The 19,293-nt window shown below is 40.3% G+C and overlaps 1 non-coding gene and 1 pseudogene across 1 annotated transcript; one reads left to right on the forward strand and one right to left on the reverse strand.

Moving 5' to 3' along the window:
• Positions 1 to 1,344: 1,344 nt before the first annotated feature.
• On the forward strand, positions 1,345 to 1,447 carry LOC125184999 (U6 spliceosomal RNA). The gene has a single exon (XR_007169800.1). It is a non-coding gene; the product is annotated as a U6 spliceosomal RNA (small nuclear RNA).
• Positions 1,448 to 15,225: 13,778 nt separating this feature from the next.
• Positions 15,226 to 18,936, reverse strand: LOC136791347 (inositol 1,4,5-trisphosphate receptor-interacting protein-like 1; annotated as a pseudogene).
• Positions 18,937 to 19,293: the final 357 nt, after the last annotated feature.

Consider the following 19,293-nt stretch of genomic DNA (forward strand, 5'->3'; position numbering starts at 1 on the left):
TTCTACAGTACATAAAAGTTTTGATTGGGCAAGACCAGCTTGGTTGGCAGATCCTCTAGTGGTGATTAACCAGGTGGCCTTTGCTAAATGGGTACTCCAGTATTTGAATGTCCCATCATTTTCAGTGTACTCTTTAATAGTCCATTATATTGTTCAATTTTCCCAGAGGCTGGTGCATGATAGGGGTACCCACTCAATGCCATGCTCTTTGGCCCAGGTGTCTATGTAGTTATTTCAAAAATGAGTCCTTTTGTCTGACTCAATTCTTTCTGGGGTGCTATGTCACCATAAAACTTGTTTTCAAGGCCCAGGACAGTATTCTGGGTGGTAGCATGGGAGAGGGGGTATGTTTCTAACCGTCTGGTGGTTACTTCCACCATTGTAAGTACATGGTGCTTGCCTTGGCGGGTTCCCTGTATTTATATTTCAGACATCATCCTCCATACCAGAGAGTTTTTAACCAATTGGCTTGCTTGATTGTTGTGCATATTTCACATTCATGGATAACCCATGCAATAGTGTCCATGGCCAGGTCCACCCCTTGATTATGAGCCCATCCATATGTTGCATCTCTGCCTTGATGGCCTGAGGTGTCATGGGCCCACTGAGCTATAAATAATTCAACCTTATTTGGCCAGTCCAGATCCACCTGAGCCACTCCACCTGCTGGTTGTTTTGATGTTCTTCAGTAGCCTGACTTGGATACATGAGTATCTACATGACATACTTTTACAACCAGGTTTTCTACTGGGGGGGGGGGGGGGGGGGGGGGAATATCTTGCCACAATGCGGCAGCCCAGATGGATTTGCCTCTGTGCTGCCAGTTGCTCTACTTCCATTGCTGTAACTACCCACAGAGGGCATTGGACATGAGTCAGTATAGAGCTAGATCACTGACCACTTTTCTCATTCAGCAATATCTAAAGCCAGCTGGATGGCCTTCAGTTCTGAAAATTGGTTTGATTCACCATCTCCTTCAGCAGTTTCTATGACTTGTCATGTAGGACTCTATACAGCAGCCTTCCACCTCTGATGCTTTTGCACAATACAACAGGACCCATCAGTGAACAGGGCATATTGCAACTCATTTTCTTGTAGTTTATTATAAAGTGGGACCTCTTCAGCATGCGTCACCTCCTCCTCTGGCAATATTCCAAAATCTTTGCCTTTTGACCAGTCCACAATCACTTTCAAGATTCCTGAGTGTCTGGGGTTTCCTACTTGAGCCTGCTGTGTGATCAGTGTGACCCACTTACTCCATGTAGCGTCAGTTGCATGATGTGTAGAGGGTACTCTCCCTTTGAACATCCAGCCCAGCATGGGCACCAGGGTGCCAAGAGGAGCTTGCTTCAGTAGCACATATACTAAAATTAGAACCATACAAAAGAGATTAGCATGGCTTCTGTACAAGAATAACATGCAAATTCATGAAGCATTCCATATTTTTCAGTAGAGCATGAGACTCTTGTTCTCAGGGTTGGGAGTTCAGGCCCCACAGTGGTGCCAGAAAGACTGTTGTACCCAGCGGGCAGCTAACCACTATGCAGCCATTGGCTCAGTCCCTCCCAGTGGGATGCCAGAGAGAATCGAAAAAAAGTAGAAGTGTGAGAACTAATGGGTTGACACAAGGACTGTACTGTCAAAGGGCCCGTTACAGAGTTGAGACATTTAGGCCCAACAATACTATATAGCACACATATATGGTTCTTAGTATCATACGCTATTTTTATGAGAATACTTACCAGAGAAGATTTGAAAACGCTGAGTATGTTTCATAATTGTATTCAGATGGAAACACAAAAGAGTATTAAGAGAAAATAGTATCATTCTGTACATTTAATGGGTGTTACATGAGAAAAAAGAAACCAAACACCTGGACCTATCTGTAGCCTTGAAAATTATCTGATAATGAATGAAGATCACTGTTCTCTACGAAATTGATAGGTCAGGTCCATTTTTTCATCCATGAAAAAAAAAATGAATCCTTTTAGCTTCCACTGCAGAATTCATTCAGACGATTTGGTCTCTTCATGTATCTTGCTAGGGAATAATGAGACGTAAAGCCTCATAAATTATAAAGCAAGCATTGTGTTTTAAGTGACATGACTTTTGAAATGCTTGTAAACTGTCAGAAAACGAACAAACAAACAAACAAACAAAAAACACTCATTCTACTCATTTTCAACCAAAATCATGTATTTTTCTTACTTCATGCTTCAGAAATCACTTATGAATAGAACATTTTGAGCCTGTGTGGAGGCACAGAATTTTGTAGATTGAGGCAGACTAAGGGTCCTGTAGTTCTGTACTATTAACATCATCCACTTCAGCTCTTCAGTCCTAAATTTCCAGATATTTAGAAATCCTGCTTAAGGCCCTTATGTCCTGAAGAGATGGCAGAGTTTAAATGTGTGGTGTGTGCACAGAAACATGCAAGAGTGCTCCAGTCCTGCCATGCATGCCTTGTGCTAGATCCATGTGTGATACACTTAAGCCCCTTGATTATCTCTGTTTCACAGAAGATTATTTGCAGAGTCAGTCTATGATAAAGATGCATTGGATTCACCGTGCACATGCTAGTTATTTGCCCTGTACAGGTGTAATAGTTCTGGTCTATCTCTGTACGTCGTTATGTGCAGGATTTTCCAGAAAGAAGGATGGAAGGTCTCAGCACATAACTCCCCATCACATCATGTTGCACTCGTGTTTTGTTTCACTATTTGATAGCTATGTGTGCCTTGGTATTTTCACTTTCATTCTTTTGTTCCGTCTCTGAAAATACAGCTTTGAGGACTTCATCCATCTGGAGATAATTGGATTTTCTTATTGTCACTATTTCTTACTGGAGCATACCGAGCTTAGAAAAACTGAAAGAAAAAACAAAAGCAACCTGATAAAGCAGAATTAATATGGATGTGGGGGTCATGGACTTTATTTAACTTTTATGGACAGTTAAGAATGAACAGTTCTGAGGACACATCTGAGTAGACAGCCAAACTTTCAACCAGTGAAAATGCTGGTAACAAAAAGAACCCAGTCAGTTTAAAGAGTTCATGCTGCAATGAAAGCCGAAATCTGAGAACTACCTTGAGCAGTGTTAAAGCCAGAGCCAGTGATACTGGGTAAACAGCCTATTGATACCTAGAAAGGAAATTACTGGCTTTGCTCTGTTGTATTTCTTTATTTCCTGCTAAATTGCTTTCAAGTGACTTACTAGTGTTAGTGTATTGAATAAATGAATATATATAGCACAGTGCTCAGAATTACCAGTTCAGTTTCCCTACCTTGAAAATATTTATGTTTTGTACAGATTTCAGCTAATTAAAAATGATAATTTATGTGGTTACTATGGAGCAGATAGGCATGGTGATAGCTGAATTTTCCAGGTGTGGATCACACAGGTAGCAAGGGACTGTGGTATAGATACTTGATGTGATACTTAAAATAGAAAGATGTCTACAAAACTAACTCTGGAACATGAAGAAAATCTAAGAAAAAGACTGGCAGATCAACAGGAGATTAGATTGCCTAAGGTAAAGCTGCTCTTTGAACTATGGTCTCCAAGCCTACAGAAACAATCTTTGCGTAACTTCTTTCTAACTGAGAAATTATTTTTCAGGGACTCTTCACCAGGACCTCTAAAAGAATGCTGAAAAAAAAAAAAAAAAAAAAAAAGAAAAAGAAAAAGGCCAAAGCATGCAGTACCATGTGTATACTTATTATATAAACAGAAAAACTTGGCTTTTCATTTCTTACTGGAAAACTGCTAAGTTTCCATAGACTTCTCAGTGTAGATACACTAATAGTATTTTGATGTTTTTTTTTAAAGCCCTTTCAATGAGAAATAAACCCTATATGAAACTGTGTTTCTTTTTCAGATTAATCTCAAGCTAGAGTTCAATGGACTATTCAGAATATTGTAGCCAATGCTGCTAAAACTTTTCAATTAATATAGCTGTAGCAATTCTCATCTTACAGTCAGTTATCTTGTTTAACAGATTTCTCTGTTCTGTGCCAGCTCGAGAAACACTACAAAAAATACCACTCCCAGGCTGTGTGGATCTCTGTAAAATAGAGCAGAAAATAATTATAAAATTATATTTGTATATCTAAACTTCTAAAAATTATAAATTTATATCTCTGTAATATAATTCAGCAGAAAATAAGTATATGTGGTAGGAAAAAAGTTAGGAAGTAATACTGCACTCATGCATAACAAAGCCCTATAGACCTATAGAATAGCAGATGTTTATAACTCTGAAAAACTAGATGGAATTGATTGGTACAATCATGCCACTGTTTTCTTCTTACTACTGTAGTTCTGAATGCAAGTCATACTTGCTTTTCTGCACTCACTAGATTAAAAAAAACAAACAAACAAACAAACAAAAAAACGATTACCAGCTTACTGTTTTACTAAACCCTTCATAAACATATCAAAGTGTTTTTTTGTGTATTTTGTATTACCCTGTTTCTGAATGTTCCTTTTCACCATAAGAAATCAAATTTCAGTTACCAGTAATATCTTCAGAAAGAGTCTTGATAGAACATAGCTTACTCAACTACTGAAATTCTGTGCTGAGCCTACAGATAGACTTTCAAGTAATTTAACAGGGAGAGAAAAGACTTAATACATGCCTTTTCCCCTTTCATTTTAGAAATAGTTCAAGCAGTATCTAAATCAAAATTTGCTTTAGCAAGTACCTGTTTGCTTTCTATTCTCCATCTGAAAATTTCTGTTTAGCTGCATATCTCCCCTTGGATTCTTTTGTCAATGAAGTATGTTATTACAATGGAAGAAATAAATGCAAGCCAACGGAAGGAAATACTCAGATGAAAAAATGTCTTTGAAAGCACAGATTGAGTATATGTAAACACAAATAGAAAATATTCCCTTGGAAACTTCCTGGAACTGGAGGCCAATGACCTCCTAGACCTGGAATCTTGCAATACTGTAGTATCAGGCAAACAAATGAAAAATACTGTGTGGTAAAAAAATCAACAACCCACCCCCCAAACCCTGAAACAAAACACAACGTAACACAAAGTTGTGAGAGTGTATAGTATGCTGGGGACACCTTGTGATTGTAATGTAGGATTTGGAGGAAGGACATTAAGTCAGAAGTTAGCATGTTTTAAATATTAGTATGCATTCCGAAAATATAACAAAATGACACACAGTATGATTGGAAGAATCATCAGCATGATCAGTTTCTGCAGTGTTTTTCTGTTTTTTCTTTAACTGAAGTGCTTGATTTTAATAAGAAAATGATATGTTAGAGAGGAAGAAAAATATATAATATTGCCATTCAAATATATTCTACAATAGTAGTCTCTTTTATACAAAACCTGTAACGTAGAAAAATGTGGCATAGGAAAGGTCTTTAAAGATTTAATATTTCTCAGGTGACTGAGGACCTAATAGCCAGCAAAACTTGACAGCCACATTCTGAATTGTGTACAAAACTTCTACTTCTTAATCCACTAAGTCCAACTGTGGGATACAATGCAGAATTGAACAAGCATAGAAGAAAATGACTCACAAAGGAAATTAGAAATGTTGTGAAATTCAGCATATTACTGTAAATGATTCGTAGTGTAACCTGATTCTTTCATTGTGACATCAGTCATTTTCAATACTGGGTCTGCAGACAAAGTGCTACATTTTTAAAAGAAATATTGGTAAATCTGAGTAACATAGAGACTCCCTTTCCTGAAACAAGGGCTGCTGGAGCACTATGGAGTATCTCCTAAACTAGGGGTGCAAGGAAGAGCTCTCAGAACCTCTTGGGTGGGCTCAGCGTGGTGTCTCAAGTTGTAGATTCCCATGTTCCTGGACTCTGGGATGCCACCAAAGGCTGTTCTCCTTACACTGACCCTAGGATCCCCCCTGGTGTTCCCACAGAAAGCTTCTGACAGTTTAATTTAAATATGTCAAACTGCAGTGATCCTAGCTCACTGAGACAAAGTTTGTATGCCTAGAGGTAGAACCATTTTTCCACTACTTATTTTTGGAGCTAGGAATATCCCACACTGAAGATCATCATTTGCCACTAACCAAGAGAACAGTTCTCTAATATTACCTTAATTAGAAAAAGCCACTGTGTCACTGTATGTGCAGCAAACATAATTTCTAATCTCTCAATTGCCATTCAATGGCTGTAATAGAACATCGTTGTTCACTACTGCAGACTGGTAAACTGCATGTGGCAGCTTGTTTTTCTGCCACTCATATTATATTTGGCTTCAGACAATGCTATAAGTCACTTGCTCCCAGAAGCACAAAAGCTGACTTCTCTCACACCAGTACAGGCTGGGAAGAATAATTTTTTCCTCCCTGGAGATTCAAAACATGAAGTATAATTGGTGGTGTACAAGGACCAGGAGAAAGCCTGACATTTGATTATTCCATTTTATGTTACTATTATGTATCATTAGTTATTTTTATTATTTTCTACTATATATTAATCCTATATGGTTATTATATACTACATCTATTGTTATTATATACTTTAGATTCCAATAGGCATTTAGAGACAGAGGTAAGTACTGCTAAAATGAAATATGAAAAGAATCCTTCAATGACAAATAGAGGTATACCTTAAAAGGATCTTTGTTTCATTACACAAATAATTTCAAATACATTATTTCAAGGCCACAGTGTGGAATAAGCTTTCAGGCTCTAACCTGCTGCACCCAAAATTCATTTCTGCATGGTCTTGAAACTTGGTACTGTGTAGCCCATCTGTACAACAATGACAAGCATCATAAAAAAAATCATACACCTAGTGCTACGAAATACGAAAATACTTTTGGTCCTAGAGGTTTATGAACTGTAATTTACTGAAGACTGCAAAGAGTGTTCATGGAAGGTATCATACCATCCTCGTCCTCTTAGACTCTTTGTTAATCACGTCTTTGCCTATTGCTGGAGACAGGGCAGTCTTAGGCACACCTGGTTGGGCTATTCTAGTGTGGCAATCATTATGTTCTTCCATTCTGGTGATGATGACCAGTAATAGTGACAGTCTCACCAGGTGGTACTACAAATTGGGGGTGAGAGGCCATAGGATCCAAGAAGCAAGCAGTGAGTGAACAGCTATTTTGTGTCCTAAGACTGTCAAGAGACACTGGATTTCCTTCCACTTCTGCATTGGTTTTAACAGTTTTGTTGAAAGAACCAAAGAGGAGGCATCATAGCTAGACAGGCGAAGATTAAAGCAAAAAAAACTTGTCCCCCTTCATTGCAATTAAGGTTGTCTTCTGTAGTAATGCTACCATAATGAATTCCTTTCCTTTACTTCATGCTTCTCATTCATGTCCAGACTTTACCAAAAATACTGGCCAAGCTAATAACTCTGATCAGAATAAAATGTTGAGACTGAAATCAGTACATTGACCTGTGATTTTGTAAACTATGTTAACCGCTATATGGTAGATGAAAACTACCTGAGGCTGTCATTTGGTGAGTCAGTATTGCTGCTGGAGCCAGCAGATTGCCCCCTAAAAAAGACAATTCTACATACTGATTTGTTCTTTCTTAAGAAAAATTCGGATGGAATTTCTCTTACAGAATTACCCCGTGTTTGATATTGTCCTCTTTTTTTTCCTCTTTCTTTTTTTAATCTGCTTTACTGATTATTATTCTCAAAGTGTGTCATAATTCCTATTTTCCATGGGCTTTTGCTGGCCCAGGCCAGGACTTCAAACATCAAACCTGGTTAGGTTCCTTAGCAGGGTCTAATGAAAGAGTTACGATAAAGACACTGAGCCAGCCATCCATTCCATCATGATTAGGAAAACTTTGCATATTTATGTATATTTCTGAACTGAGGGCTGTTAGTAAGAGTAGAAGTGCAACTGGCTAATGAGGTAATCCAATGCTTAAAACTTAAACATATATGCCAGTGCTATGCTGAACTGAGACTTTGTCAAGGTGGATGATCAAAGTTGGAATGAAAGACACAAAAAAGGTGATGGGATGAAAGCAGAGAATGACAACAATTACAGTAGGAATGTAACATTAAGGAACTTGGTGTTACGATCATCACAGAATATAATATTTCTTGTGTGAGTTAATTAGATGTCGATTGTAATTCTTCAAATCTCTCAAAATGTAAATATTTTATAAGGTCTTTTCCTATTGAAATGCCACAAATCATAGTTCACTCACTTATGTAAATGAAGAATACACAGATGTCTAAAAGAGAGCTAGCTCACTGCCTCTTTCATTCTGTGATTTGGGGGGGGGGGGGGGGAACAGAGGGAAAACACAGAATTCTGTCATGCAGTTGAGAAAAGAAGGTAAGCAAAGAAACAAGAAAAGAAACAACATGAAACTATCTCTAGATACTAAATAAATCCTCTTAACTTCTTAACACTGGTTACATTTATCACTTGGTGAAAACATTAGCAGACTTATTCTCCCAAATGCAAAGTGCACGTAATTTCTGCAAACAGATAATATTAATAATAATACACTGTGGATGAACATATGCAACAAACAAAATTCTGATCCGTATTCGCAAACTACTGCTAGTCTACAACAGCTATTTGACTACTGATTTCACTAAGGTTTTTGAGGTTTTGCCCCCAGACAAGCAAGAACTGTCATATAAATGACAGTGCATTTATTCAAATGTTTCTCACTCTTGTCTTTTCCGAACACACATGCTTATTAGATAACAGCATGTTGGGACGGAAGAGCAAAATTTTAGCTTTCGTGCTGCACAGAAAACCTGCTTTCAGACAGCCTTCGTTCTGCTATCTAAATAACTATGCGGTACATGGCAGAAGGATACAGCAAGGACAAACTTCTATACCCACTGAGAAAAGATCCATTTTCGCTTCCACTGAGGCCTTGATAATGCTTTTAGTGCTGCTTAGCACACATCTGTACAAAATTATGAAACTCAAAACTACAGAACCACTCATCTGTACGCACAAATGATTTTTAAGTCTGTTTCTTTTACTGATAAGCTACTTCAGCACAGTAAACATACCTGGCTGATGAGTCATTCTGGTGCTTATTTTCCAGGTTTGGAAAATGAGATTCTGTGTGTCCTTGAGCTAACACAAAGCTTCACTCCATTGTCCTGGTGGCAGTTATCGTCTGCTTGTCTGGACTTCAGGGAAAGTTACGCAGAATCGTCAGAAGTCAATGTGTTCAGCTTCAAGGAAGAAAAAATGTACTTGATAATGGTCTAAAAATTTAAATTATTTGGAAAATAAAACAAAATAAAAAAGTGTATTAGATGCTGGTGGTGACATAGTGCAGTGTGGATTAAATTAAAAGACTTAGCTATAATGTGAAGGTAACAATGCATCACAGATGGAACCAGTATAGATATTCTTGCATACATAGAACATGGACTCTGGTTCAGCAAATTACTTTAGTGACATGCTGAACTTAAATCATATGTATAAAGTTAGCCTCCATGAAGCTAATCATAGTTTTTGAATTAGACACGTGCTTAAACTTCTGAGTCAATCCCTAGAGAATTAAAAAATAAATATATTTTTTTTAAAAAAAGCTTTTTATAGGAACATTTTCTTATTCAATTTGATACACAAATATTTTTATAAGGAACTTTCTCTAATTCAATATACAGAACAGAATATGATCTGTTTAGAATGATAAAGTTTTCAAAAATCTTTCTCATTGCTTCATGTTCATGATGTATGTGCCAACGTACTTTGCAAACTGCAGTTAAAATCAAAATTTCTGGTGTTTGCAGAACTGAATGTACCTACTGAATAATTTGTTTAGGCCAGCTTTACTTACTGACGAGTCCTTCTCATTCTGCTCTTCATCCTTACGGAAAATTAAACTGCTTCCACTTAAAAAAAAAAACAAACAAACAAAAAAAAACAAACCCCAAAACAAACAACAACAACAACAAAACACTATATAAGTTACTCCTGGGTTTGCGATTCTTCTCAGATTTTCTTAAAGGAATCCCAAATTTATTATCAGCTTTTCAAAAGCCAGATGTTCTTGGCAAAGAAGCATGCTCTCTGAGTCCACAGAGAGCATGCTACATCTGATGAAAGGCATGCTGGCATGTTATAATTTTGTTTTGGCTTGTTTTCCTAGCTAAAATAACCCTAGAGTCACTAATTGTCCTGATAAACATCTCTCCTGAACCCTTTATTATGAAAGCAAACAATAAATAAAAAATTACCTACCATCCTAATGCAAAAAACAAGGTGTAGTATTGCTACTGCTAATTAAAAAGATCACTTTGGCTCATATCAAATGATTAATCATTAAATATAATTATATAACTGCATGTAGATAAACAGCAAAGGAAAGCTTGGAAAAGACAGGGAAAAAAAGCTTTGAAGCTTTGTTGTTCACTAAATGAATACTTAAGTTTCTGAAAATGCAAGACTAAACCATTTTCCAAGTAATTCAGTGACTATAATCTTGTTTACCATACCTCTTTTCTGAAGGTTTATATCTACAAAATATTTTGAATACATACAGATACATTTTGTGCTGCAAAACAGGGATAGAAAATAATAAATATCTCTTTCAGAAAGGAATGTATTTTTTATAAAAGTAGAACCATATCTACTATCTAATCAGGGTACACAGACAAATGTGTTTATGCTCTGCACACCTATTTCATTCATAAACATAATCCAGGACTTTATTTTCATGTTAATTTTATATTGCTGCAGCTAGATGTTCAGTCAGGCTAAATATAAGTAAAGAGTATACATGTCTAATGTAGGCAATACCTTTTCCCTGATGTGAATGTCAAGTTGCTAGATGTACCTACCTTTTCATTTACCGGTGTATCAGTGGGTATGATTCTAGCAATTCAAACATTAATGAAAGAAACAAAAAAAATGTGTAGAGTTAATCATAATGTCACTTTTAGCAATCTAATAGATCTGTGAAACTACTATTGTTCCTAGATCACATGTAGGTACAACAAAGATGTGTACATATCTTAATGAAAAGTTCTGCAAGGAAATTTGAGGCAGTCTTCACATACCCAGTTAATAGATTCATGTCCTTGACACTTCAAAAAATCTAAGTGTAGAATTGCTGTCTTACAAATGCCAATGCAATAAAGGTAATACTGACCTTCTTCATAAAACACAGCAGCAGAAGTGTGTCGGCGTTGTCACTTTACCCTGGTGGTGCTCTCCCAGTGGTGATTAATACTCTCTAAGTCAGGAGCCATAACTCTGATGAGCCTTTAATACAGTAAAACAACAGAAGCAGTTAAGGGCATTGTCTGAGAGAAACGGAGAGGAATTTAATCAAGTTGCTAATATACTTTGACCAGAACTCTCAGGTACTCTTAACTGAAATTAAAGTCTTAAAGGGACTATTACATTTCAGCTCATGCTTCTTTAGGGGCTAGTTACTGTTACACCCTGCTGAAAACAGAGAGCAGTACCTTGGTAAGCATCCATCACTTTTGGAAAGAAAAATAATTTTTTGCATTCACATGAGTATTCCATTTGGGTTACATCTAAGCTATGACTGTGATAGGATGAAGGACGGAGGAAATAACAGCAGTGTTCACAAAGACTAATTTAGTTTAGCAAAGTTAATTTCCCTTCCTATAGCTAGTAGTCCATAGAGAATTCTGCACAAGGGATAATCAAGCTAAAACCTCCACTCTGTTGTTAAAAATGATTTTACAACTGAACTAGGAACAATAATAGGGATTGTGCAAGCAAAGCATTGCCTCTAATACTGAAAACATTGTAATCCTGAAATGTGACAGCATTGCAAATCCAGATCCTCAGCACTCACTCATCCAGATGGCCAACAGTTTATGGAATAAAATATTAATTGTATTCATTTATGCTTATTAACTAATTGTGTTTGGATCTTAATGTCCAAAGATGAAATATTCACACATTACTCCATGCTGGCCGCTGCAAAACAGCATACTGGCAAAGAAAAGACTTCAGATCTGTCAGGAACATGACCTACATTTAAATAGATATATGTTGTACATCTAGCTGTTAACCTCTGTTCACTAATTCTGTTAGAGAATACACTCAGACACAAAAATAGCCAACATTCACTGACATTGACAATACACAAATAGCAAGCAGTGTTAGAGACACTTTTTAAGGTATTCTTTACTTTTTTTTTAGAATATATAAATGATCCCCCTCAGACTGTAAATCAGAAGGGGATTTGAAAACCGTCCTATTTCCCCTATTGCCCTGGGGACATTTTGCTAATTAAAGTGGTACATCTTAATCAAATTACTTTGTCCTTTTCTCCATTGAATACAATCTCTGTTTATACAGAGTACAGATGACTCACTTATTACTAAATACTAAATAATTCTATCAAAGATAATTTTAAATTTTAAACTGCAAAAATGTACTGAATTAGCAGGCCTCAAAGTCATTGGCAAAATTTTCAGCTGGGATCTATAAGTGAGCTCTGCACAAATGATCTCTTACACATCTTCTATGACATTCTAATAATGTTATAGTTATTCTCAATGGATTTCAGAAAATGAGAGGATTAAATATGGGACTTGTATGAGACTTTGCATGGTAAATCCTATTATTTAATAAACAAATCGATTTACATGTCTCTTCTTTCAATGAACCAGGAACAGATTCCTTGTATTGTTGAAAATTTGCTTGTAAACCATTTGCTAGAGTCCAATACTCTTTGACCAGCTTCTTTCAGATATTCCACATGTGGAAGGTATAATGTTTAATATCAAATTCACTTATTTGAAAAAATTTCATGTTACGTGGGATTTTTGATTAGCAGATTGATAGAAAATATACTGAAATGACAAAACAAGTGTAACACTTAGCAAAATATAGTGATTGTGATATGCAGTTAAATCACAATACCTATGTCATCCCCATCATTGGTCTCCACAATATACTCACCATCATGATACCGGCTGTTCCCAGTCACCAGGAAGGAATACATGTGTTGAAAACAGCTCAAACCCATTGCTCTCTTAAAAATTCTTCTGCTAGTTGTCCTGTTTTTATACTCTATGTTGGGCTGAGCCAAGTATACTACCTTCATACCGTCTGGTTAACTCAGGGAGATATTCACAGCCTTTTAATGAAGTCAGGAAGAAACTTTTACACCGCTAGCTGCTCCACTCAAATGACATAGCTGTTTATCTAAAGCAAAGGCCACCATCCAGTTCCCTCTATGTCGATACAAAGTCAGCTTTCTTTGCAACAGCTTTGGTCAGTCACACCTTACATTATTGCCTGAGCTTTTTGGGCACATTGGCCATTTCCTCTGAGCCTTCTTCCATTGTAGGGGTCTATTGGTCGGTCACACCATAATATGAGATATGCCAGAATTAGTTGCTAATCTAAATATCAACCTAGTAATCAAAGAAAATGAAAAAGAATGATTAAGCTTTTGCAAAACAAAAATTTCTTCCTCCCTTTCTTTATACTAATATGAAAAAAATTCTCACTATTTTAAACAATTTGTTACCAATGTTTAGTAAGTGAAGATAACAGCACTTGTTCAAAATGCTTAATTATTTTTAGGAAGCAGCAAAAGCAGCCTGCCTTAGAAGGGGGACAAGTAGGAGCTGAGGTGACCCCAGACAGGAGCAAGTGGGGCCACAGCTGCAAACTGCCACCCCTATGGGCACTTACTTGTTGTCTCCTATGGGACAACAGTTCTGGGATGAGCTGAAATGGGGTCCTGTGTGCACGGGCAGGGCTGAGGAGGCCCCAGGGGAGCCTGGACAGTAAGGCTGGCTGGTGTCTTTAGGAACCTGAAATGGTAATCATTTTTATTACTTTGACAATTACATTTTCAAAGTAATTCATTTGTCAGATATGGTATAACAAACATATGACCTGTTTTTTTTTTTTTTTAACTACAGGCCTAAATCCACAGCTAAATCTACAAAACTTTAAACCTTACATTCTTCAATAATACTGTCTCAGCTTGGACAAATTTAGGATTATTCAGGTGCCTAATTGCACTGAGGACAAATATTTTCAGAACATTTTTATTTAGAATTTAAAGGCCTCGATAACTCACTAGTCAGGCAAGGGTCTTACTCTGCATGATATATAATACATATTTTTTCACTGAAATATAAGAGATCAAACATGAAAAGGTAAAATCACACACACACAAAAAAAAAAAAAAAGAAAAGGAAAGCTTCAGCTAAGTAGTCAATATCTCTTTAGGCTATTGACTTTGTTAGCACTTCACCTTGTAGACAATAAGTAGACTAAATTACTATACTGTGCAGTTCAGTTTTGTGAAGTCAGTTTAGCTCTTCAAAATGCCTGCCAGTATTTGAGGGGCAAGCTTGTCACTCAGTTGTCAGTGCCTTGCATAAATTGAGTGAGACTACCAAGAATACTGTGAAATACTCCATTGTTATGGTGATTTGTGTGTCCCATGTTCATTCATTCATCTGTCAATCTGGTCAGCAACATGGAATGTTTCCTTCTCCCCACCATATAGGAGACTCATTCCACCTCTTTCCACCATATGCACAAAGTAACCTCTTGTTTCTTATCAAAAGAAATTGAGTAAGACTTGGATTTTACATCTTGATTAAAGTACATATATGCCTAGCAGAGTACATTGGTTCAACAAGTTTCCACAATTTAGATCCTGAAGAATCATTTATCATAGTGTATCATATTCATCTGGCACAGAAAAACGTAACTTTCTTTTATTTTGAGCTGTCTTTTAGTTTGAGAAAAAAATAATGTGCAACTGAAATTGCAAAAAGTAATGATTACAGTTATACTCTCCAGTAAAAAACAAACTCATCCTAAGCCTGTAATCACCAGAATTAATCTAGAATTAAGCCATTATTAGCTTTGCAGAATCAGACACTCAAAGGTCAACAGAATTTATCTAAAATCTCTGAAATTCTAAAAGATATCAACAACTTTTTTTTCTGTTAATTTTGTTCATGAGATACTAGAAGTTTAATGTGGAATAAAATTCTTTTTCCTTAAAATAACATTCCTCATTCTGTACGTTTAAACTAGCATAATAAACATATGCACACATGCTTAAGTGTTATCCCTTATCCCTTCCTAGGAAGTCCTTGCTTGTTTTAGAAAAGGAAGGATTTTATGCTTGTTTTTTCTCATCCTTGAGAAACAAAATATTTTCTGAAAAACAGACATGAAAACTAAATAAACTCCTTACACCTCTTGTACTTGATTGAAAGAAGTAAAAAAAAATAAAAATAATATCTTACAATCTTTAAAAATACTTAGCGGGTTGTTATATACTTACTCCTCATTATAATAGCTTCGATGGCTTAAATATACTAACAAAGTTAAAAGTGTGGGCTCTACACATAGTTCTGCAAAAAAGGCTAATGGGAATTTTTGGGATGCATTAGAAGTGTTGCCAGCAGGCCAAGGGAGGTGATCCTTCCCCTCTCCTCAGCTCTGGTGAGGCTACACCTGGAGTGATGTGTTCAGTCCTGGGCCTTCCAGTACAAGAAAGAAATGGACATTCTGGAGAGTCCTGTAAAGGGCCACAAAAAAAAAAAAAAAAAAAAAAAAAAAATTAAGGAACAGAAGCTTCTCTCGAATGAGGAGAGGCTGAGACAGCTGAAAGTGTCCAGACTGGAGAAGGCAAGAGGAGAGCTTGTCAATGTATACAAAAACACGTAAAAGAAGACAGAGCCAAGCTCTTTTCAATAGCCCCCAGTGACAGGACGAGACGCAATAGGCACAAAATGAAACACAGGAGGTGACAACTGAACATCTCAGAACACATTTAATGTGAAAGTGACCGAGCAGAGGCACTAGTTGTTCAGAGAGGTTGTGGAGTCTCTCACTCTGGAGACAGAGGAAAGCTGTCTATGAACATGGTCGTGGTAAACCTGTGCTAGGTGGCCTTGCTTAAGCAGGGGGATTGGACCAGGTGACATCTAGATATCCCTTCCAACCTCAACAAGTCTGTGCTTCTGTGTATCTGAAAAATGCCAAGTGATTGTGGCAGTTTTACACTCACATGTAAACATGGCAGTTTTACACTCACACCATTATAGAATCATAGACTATCAGTTTCTTCTCCATTTTCATTTGTTCTCACAAGCAGTTCTGTCTTCAAAACATCAGTGACATTGCTGAGGCCCAACAGCAGTGCCTCTCACTTGCTCCCTGCGCAGCCACAGCTGTGAGGGGGAATGTCTGGGCCTGTGCGAAATGGCCACCCAGGCTGTGCCAGTCCATGAAAATCAATGACAACGCTGGCTGCAACACCACAGTCATCCTGGGTTGCTGAGCTGGAGAGACTGTCCCACCAAGGACACTGCCTCTCTTGGCAGCGGGCTGCTGCACAGGACTTTCTCTCTCCTTTCTGTCTGTCACATCCTGTCTGCTTCTTAAATCCAGAACAGGTCATCGCCTGCCACCAGCTGGGAGTCCCATAAATGCAGTACTGTGTGAGAAGACCTCTTTGAACGTCAGTGGAGGAAGAGCCTTCTTGTGACCTCATCTCACAGCTCCTGGAACTCACAGTTCCTTGGAGTGGGCAGCCAGCTCCTGCACTTGGAGCTGGAAGAGGCTGAATAGACCACCTGTTTGGGAGGATAGGCACAACACCGTCTACCTCCTCGAGCACTCCCTCATTGCCTAAGAGAAAGCGGTTGAGGCATTTCATCTCCAGGCAGCAGCAGAGGTGTCACACAAGGTCATCCAAGTGCAGAGGACAATCTTTCCATTGTCAGGCTTGTCAGGGCTTCAACCAGCTGTTCGCCCATCATACTATGTCCTTGTCTAGCTGTATGCTGGATATTTTGTCTGGATGGATACTGTGAGAAGCAGCATCAAAAGCTATGCTGAAATCCAAACAGATTCCATCAACTGGCTTCCCTTTGTCACCTAGATGGGTAACCTTGTCGTAAAATGAAATTAAGTGAGTTAAACAGGACTTTCCCCTTGTGAACCTATGTTGGCTATGACCGATGAGTGTGTTGTCTCTGAAGAGTTTTTCAATAACTCTCAGAATGGTCTTCTCCGTAATTTCACCTGGCACTGAGGTGAGACTGACAGGCCTGTAATTAACAGATCTTGGGCATAGTCTTTGGCAGCCTGCTCTAGGTGGCCTTGCTTGAGCAGGGGGGGTGGACCAGGTGACCTCCAGAGGTGCCTTCCAACCTCAGCCAGTTCTGTGTTTTGGAAAACACTTCCCTATTCTGTGGCAGCAGTGCACTCAGCACCCAGTGCCCATGTTCCCCCATAAAGTTCTGTGCAGACAAAGTCAGAGCATTTGTTTACCCAAGCTATTTATTGGCATCAGTGCATAGGCTGAAGCTCCTGGAGGGAATGGACTCTCTACAAGAGTTTGGGTGCTCACTGCCTGGAAGAAGTTGAGCAGTCCAGCTGTTTGGGAGGCCAGGAACAACACCATCCATCTCCTCAGGTACCCTCTCGTTGCCTTCCCTCTTGAGGAAGTGGTTGAGGCATTTCTTCTCCAGGCAGCAGCAGAGGCTCCGCAGGAGGTCATCCAGGCGCAGGGGGCAATCTTTCCTTCGCCAGGCTTGCCAGGGCTGTGGCTGTCAGGTGGTGAATCACAGCCGTCTTCAGGGCATGGGGGGAAAAGCCTTTGCTCACCAGCATACAGGCGCAGGTCTGCAGATGTTTGAGGTGGAAGCTGTGGGGTCGGGCATGCCTTGCCGTGTGCCCGACAGACTGCATCTCTGCCACAGCGCAGCTCTTTGGCGGCGCCGTGCTGCTGGTGAAGCTGGCCGCGGCTACTCCAGGCTCAGGAAGGTGTCAGAGTCATCTAGCCGCACCCCAAGCGTGATCTCAATGGAGAGGGTGCTCTCAGAGGCGTTGGCCAGCTTGATCTTGCAGGAGCGGTGGGAGGGCAGCACCGTCTGGCGGCAGTGGCGTGACTGCGGCAGAAGCTCCCAGGCTGCTTTCACCAAGGCCTGGAACCAGCGGGTGGTTTCCTCCACATCCAGGTAGGAGCCGGTGCAGAGGGTGCGCAGCAGGCTGGGCTCCTGTCTTCTCCTCAGCTCGTCCTCGGGGTGGTGGAGGAAGCACAGCATGTCCCCCACCAGCCGCTCCCTCGCGCAGGCGCACTCCAGCTCCACGCGCAGGCCGGGGTTCTTCGCTGGCGTCTCCCCCGCGGCGCCCAGCTCCGTGTGGAAGGCGTGCCCGGGGGGAGGCCTCAGGGGCACTAGCAGGTGGTACAGGACGTTGTCCTGCCAGGCACTCCAGCCTTCATAGAGGCAGCCTATGCCAATGGCAGGCTGCAGATGTGGCTTGAAGAGGGATTTCCCGGAGAGTCTTTGGCAGGCACCAAGAAGCTCCTCCACCTGCTCCTCCACCACCTTGCACTTGTCAGCCATGTACAGCACTGGCCACTGGGTCCAATCGGCCCAAACCCTGCCCAGATCCCAGGTGTCATCGGTGTCGCTGTCGTCTTCATCCTTCTCCTTCTCCTTCCTTGTGGAGCTGCCCTGCTTGCTGCTGCTGCCTGGCTCACGATTCCTTTTCCTGAGCCACTGGCAGAGCCCAAAGAGCAGGACAAGGAGGTCAGCAAAGGTCCAGAGCTGCCACTGCTGCAAGGCAGTGAAGAGCAGGTCTCCCAGGGCCACCCCGCTCTGCTCCTGGCTCCTCTCCTCCATCTCATGCAGCAGCTGAGCCATGCCTTCAATCAGCTGCTCTGCATGCTGCTGCATTCTCTCATTTACATCCGCATCCATGTGATCATCCACCAGCCACGGCTTCTGGGCAATGCCCAGCACAGCCAGGGCGAGGAAGATCAGCCGAGCCATGGCCTGCAGGAGGTGCGAGCTGCACTCACCGATGGCCCAGGCCACAGTGTGGTGGCGCTGCCTGCTGCTGGCCCTGATGACAGCTCCCCCGCTGTGACTCGTCCTCTGTGCTGTCACAGGCACCACAGACGCATCACAGCAATCCCTCTCTCCTCTCCTCTCCTCTCCTCTCCTCTCCTCTCCTCTCCTCTCCTCCTCTCCTCTCCTCTCCTCTCCTCTCCTCTCCTCTCCTCTCTCTCTCCTCTCCTCTCCTCTCTCTCTCCTCTCCTCTCCTCTCCTCTCCTCTCCTCTCTCTCTCCTCTCCTCTCCTCTCCTCTCCTCTCCTCCTCTCTCTCCTCTCCTCTCCTCTCCTCTCCTCTCCTCTCCTCTCCCTCCTCTCCTCTCCTCTCCTCTCCTCTCCTCTCCTCCCCTCCCTCTCCCCTCTCCCCTCCCCTCCCCTCCCTCTCCCCTCCCCTCCCCTCCCCTCCCCTCCCCTCCCCTCCCCTCCCCTCCCCTCCCCTCCCCTCCCCTCCCCTCCCCTCCCCTCCCCTCC

The sequence above is a fragment of the Anser cygnoides genome, chromosome 1, assembly GCF_040182565.1.
Source record: "Anser cygnoides isolate HZ-2024a breed goose chromosome 1, Taihu_goose_T2T_genome, whole genome shotgun sequence".
Taxonomy (NCBI): domain Eukaryota; kingdom Metazoa; phylum Chordata; class Aves; order Anseriformes; family Anatidae; genus Anser; species Anser cygnoides.